This window comes from Brassica oleracea, chromosome C3, assembly GCF_000695525.1.
Source record: "Brassica oleracea var. oleracea cultivar TO1000 chromosome C3, BOL, whole genome shotgun sequence".
Classification (NCBI taxonomy): domain Eukaryota; kingdom Viridiplantae; phylum Streptophyta; class Magnoliopsida; order Brassicales; family Brassicaceae; genus Brassica; species Brassica oleracea.
Genome location: NC_027750.1, coordinates 60174016 through 60179463, shown reverse-complemented (window position 1 = coordinate 60179463; position 5448 = coordinate 60174016). Strand labels below are relative to the sequence as shown.

The 5448-nt window shown below is 38.8% G+C and overlaps 1 pseudogene; it reads left to right on the top strand.

Moving 5' to 3' along the window:
- Positions 1–5448, top strand: part of LOC106331117 — an 11916-nt pseudogene extending 6468 nt beyond the window's left edge.

Here is a 5448-nt window from a genome sequence, read left to right as displayed (position 1 = left end):
ATTGGAGCCATACACATATGAGAGACAAACCGTTGGAGTACCTCAGTGCCGAGCTGGTGATTGTGGCCCCTTCACTCTGAAGTACATTGAATGTCATGCTCTTGGGATGGAATTTCCCAAAGCGTTATGTCTTAGAAACGGGAAGACCATCAGGGAGAAGATGGCGATGGATATAGTTCAAGAGCTTCCTATGTGCCATGAATGGGAAAACCAAGACAATGATGAGAACCTGAGAACGTATGAGTAGATATTGGATGTGTTATTTGTATTTGAACTTGATGCTTTTGTGTACTGTTGTATGGTAGATTAGGCTACGTTAACAGGGTCAGGATAGGATGTTGTTTTTTGTAACCTATCCTCATACCAAACTAGAATTCCGTCGGAAATTAGTTTGGTAGTGCAGTAACCTTTCGGATAATGTAATGTTTGTAACCTTTCGTTGGACGACTAACTAGAAGGTCTTCTAGACGATTTACCAGAAGGTCGTCTACAGTGAAGTTCATAAAACATAGAGTCTACAGAGAAGTTCATAAAACATAGAGTCTACAGATAGATAGATAGATAGATTCAAAGACATGAAAGAATTCTAGTTAAGTCGTTGGACGACTAACCAGAAGGTCGTCTGGACGATTTACCATAAGGTCGTCTACAGAGAAGTTCATAAAACATAGAGTCTACAGATAGATAGATAGATAGATTCAAAGACATGAAAGAATTCTAGTTAAGTCGTTGGACGACTAACCAGAAGGTCGTCTGGACGATTTACCATAAGGTCGTCTACAGAGAAGTTCATAAAACATAGAGTCTATAGATAGATAGATAGATTCGAAGACATGAGAGAATTCTAGTTAAGTCGTTTGACGACTAACCAGAAGGTCTTCTGGACGACTTACTTGAAGGTCTTCCACGTCAGTTCTTACATTGTGGACGCTTATGGCTAGTTTCTTTGCAGACTGAGCACCTATAAACCATGTGTTGCTTCCGGGGTGTGCGTCCTCTCATCCTAGGTAGCTCCAACCAAAATTGCCATCTTGATTTCTTCTGTCTCCTCGGACCACGCTTTACTTCCGGAGGAAAGCATGTGCGTGCCTCAACTTGTTGTCCAACACAAGGATATATGTTCTCTGAGTATCCTGCAAACAAAGTATCCTTTGAGTAGACCGGCCATACAAGTGTGGAGATATGCAGACCAGCTGCTGTTCCAGCTGCTATAGCATGAGAGCAAGGTATTTTCTTGACTTGATAGACACCACAATCACACCTTTGAAGTTCCAGATCAACATTACAGTCCCTATTGCCACCTTTCACAAAGAACTTCCATCCATCAATTTGTTGGACTCTCAGAGTATACGCGATCTCCTCAAGAACAACAAGCAAGTGTTCAACACCCCGACTATGTTGAGTTGTAAGACTCAAAGCATCTCCTCTCCTTTTCCAATACCACCTTCTTAGCTTCTCCCTTATAAACTCCAGCAGGAACTGGATAGGAAATCCTCTTGCTCGCTTCAGTGCGGAGTTAATTGATTCAGCGATATTGCTCGTTTTTAAGTTGTACCTGTCTCCCTGACAATGAACCCTAGACCATAGGGTCACATCGGCTTCCTCCAGATACTCAGCAAGATCCGGATTTGCACTCCGTATCTCATCCATGTACCGATCAAAATCCTAAAGTGTATGAGCATAAGCAGCACCTTTCACCAAGTACAAGAGATGCTTTCCTTTATACTTTTTGACAATATTCTCTTGAATGTGATAATAACATATTCATCGGGTTGCCCAAGGAAACACCTTTTCACACGCATTTATAATGGAGGCGTGCCTGTCGGAGACTATCACCAGAGGATACTCATCAGATACACAGCTCGCCAATTTTGTGAAAAACCATTCCCAAGATTCATCATTCTCACCATCTACGATCCCAAAAGCCAATGGATATATCTGAAAATTACCGTCTTGTGCGGCTGCAACCAACATAGTACCCCCATACTTCCCACTTAGGTGAGTCCCATCTACCACAATGACCCTTCTCTGATACTTAAATCCTCTGATCGAAGCTCCAAAAGCAAGAAATAGATACTTAAATCTATTCAGAGAATCAAGTTCTATAGCTGTGATAGAACCCGGATTTGCTGCCTTGATTTGCTCCAAATATGAAGGCAGTCGCTCATACCCATCTTCCCCTGATCCTCTCACCATTTCATGCGCATATAACAATGCTCTGTATGAAGTGGTGTAATCAAGTGTCATGCCAAACATGTTCTTCATTGCATCTTTGATATGCTGCGGATTCAACCCATCAATGATTCCCACTCGATCTATGAAAAGTCGACCAATGTACTTCGGAGTACAGTGTTTCCGCTGAGCGATTCTGTCTGTGATGGAACATGTATGAGTTTCCACATACTTGGTTACCCAAAACATTTTAGTCCCATGTTTCACACTTGCTCTGACCTTCCATTGACAACCACTAACACGACATGTTGCCACAAAGAGAGTTTTCGTTGACTTGTATATTCTGAAGGAGAACCTACGCCTCACCGCTGTCAACCGCACATCCCTACTAGCAAAACTCTGGTTGACATAGATTCTATCTGCATGTGATCCTTTTCCTTCACAACCATATGCCCCTTTGTAATCTTCAAATCAGATTTCATCATCTTCTAACTCATCCTCGTCTTTAACATTTCCATACTCACTATAATCCTCAGCATCAGCGACAACAGAGATCTCAGCATCCTCCTTCGACAACAGGGATCTCAGCATCCTCCTCCCCATCATGATTCTTAGCTTCATCCCCCTCCTCAGGTTCATCCCCCACCTCAGCTTCATCCCCCTCCTCAGCTTCATCCCTTTCCTCAGCTTCATCCATTTCCTCTGAATCTGTTCTCATCTTGCTAAATCTTGATACACAAAGACGTACTTCATGCGTTTTAGTTATCTCAAGTAAGTTCTGAACTTGTCTATCACTTGTAACATGAATAGGAGGAAGGTCTGGAGCCATCTGTTGTAATGAGTAGGTTAACTCCACAGACTTTGTGTTCATGTCCAGGTTATAATCTTCTTGAGCCATTGCAACAAGATCAGCATGTGTCGAACCTTCACTCAAAAATAACATTCTCGCTCCTTTGAAATGATCAACCACAAAATTCCAACATCCATCTTTCAACAACCATTCTCCATACATTGCATGTAACTGGCGCATCATCTGAAAAAGTCAAAATAAAACACATTAGCAAACATAGAACAAAGAAAACGAAAGTTTATTAAAGATCGACGCGGATGACTTCAATCTAAGTCTTCCAGACGACTAAAATATAAGTCGTCTGGTCAACGCAGAGGTTATTTTGCAATTGACTTTGAAATCTGTTATCTGAGACGACTGAAAAATAAGTCGTCTACTTTTGTTTGGTTAAAAAAAACTCCAAAAAGGCTAGACAACTTACATTTCAGTCGTCTGGTGAGTTTTGCAATTGAAAAATAAAACTTCAATATTCAATTATATATAGAAGACTAACAATTCAGTCGTCCAGGATTTACGAGGTTTGACCAGAATCTCGGAATAAAATCCTCGACGACTTACATGTAAGTCGTCGGACGGACGACTGAATTGTAAGTTGTCTTGGTATAATTAAATATTGAAGTTTTTTTTCAATGGCAAAACTAACCCACGACGACTTACATGTTAGTCGTCGGGTTTTAGTAAAATATTGATATTTCAATTTTCCACCAGACGACTGAAGAATAAGTCATCCAGGAAAGTCAAAATTCCGACAAAATCCAGTCAAATGCAAAACTAACCTTTGACGACTTACATGTAAGTCGTCTAAGTTCTTTGGAGATTTTTTCTAGACGACTTACATGGAAGTCGTCTCAAAAAAATTTTTAACAAACAAAGATGGACGACTTCCATGTAAGTCATCTATAAAGACACATTTAAAATTCAATTGCAAAACAAACATCTGCATTGTAAGTCGTCTGGACAAACAGATCTAAGAAAAAAATTGATTTCATAGTTTCAATTGGTGAGATAACTTTCTTAGCACACATAAGGCTTCTCCAAGCACCCAGAATCTCAAACGAAAGTGACCCACCCAGAATCGTTAGTTTCTATGACTCTATGAACCATAAAAAATATAGAATCAAAATCTTGGGTTTTTAGCTGAATGTGGAGAGAAAGTGAGAGAGATGTTGTGTTTAGTTCATAAGAATAGAGAAAGAAGAAGGGTAAATCGATTTTGGGAGCATTAAGAGTTTCAAATTGGTTGTTCATGGTGGTTGGGGTATTGATGACAATGTTAATCTTGTAATTACTTGAAGATGATGAGGATGAGAGAGTAAAAATGTCATTTTCGAATAAAAAAATTTTTGATGGCATTTTCGTGAATTATATGAACTTCTGGAGTGAATAAGGCAAAACTAATTTCCATAAAAAAAAGAAGGTTAGTTTTTTTTTTGACTTTGAGTTTTAGGTCAATTTTGCAAAAATCTCTTAATTATAAAGACCAAAATGCAAATAAAAAAGATGAAACTTCAATTTTGAAATTCTAAATTTAAAGTTTTGAATTTTCTTTTTAGAAAACAAAAAAAATTATATTTAAAGTTATAGAGTTTTTTTTGGAGATACTTTAAGTAGATAAATTGATGTAACCCGAAACTTTCAGTATTCTCGAGTAACAAGTTGAATGCAGAGAAAAGTTTAAGAATCATTACTTTTTCTATTAGATCAGTTTGTAAGCTTTTTGGTGAGACTTTGTTATTGCCAAAAACAATTTTGGATTTTTTTTGTTTTAGAATGGTTTTGTTAATTTTGCTACAAGGCATAAATTGATGCCCTGTAGGCGCCATATGAACCGGACCGGCACTGAGTAGCCAGCAGTTTGAATATTCCAGGGCTGGAGTTGATCACAAAGAAATTTGAACTGCCAGTAAAAATGGTGTTCTCAAGGAACCTATTGGGCTTGGTCTCAGGTTTTATGATGCTTGGTCTTGGTGACATTGTACAGATCAAGACCCTTTTTATTATATTTTAAGATTGGTTTCTTCCCATGTCCACTTACTGCAGGAAATGTTGTTTCTGTGACTGTCAGATTTGAACTGTTTTGTTTGTTCCAGGCTATTCCTGCAATGCTTTTGGCTTTGGTCCTCTGCTTTGACTATCCTAAAACTAGAGATGTGGTGAAGATCTTTGATCTAAAAATCTTCAAAGGGTCACAAATACAAATGATATATGCACTTCCTGGGTACACCATTGGCTTGGTCTCGGCTCTAGCTGCAGGTGTCTTGAGTCTCTTGACCCACTCACCTTAGCCATCTCTACTTTATCTGGGACTTCTTTTTCTAACCGAAATTTTGTTGATCGAAACTTTTCAACCCAATGCTTGTGTTGTAAATGAAGTCATTGTTCTGTTTTATGAGCTTGATCAGTGTGAAGAATATTTGAGATTATGA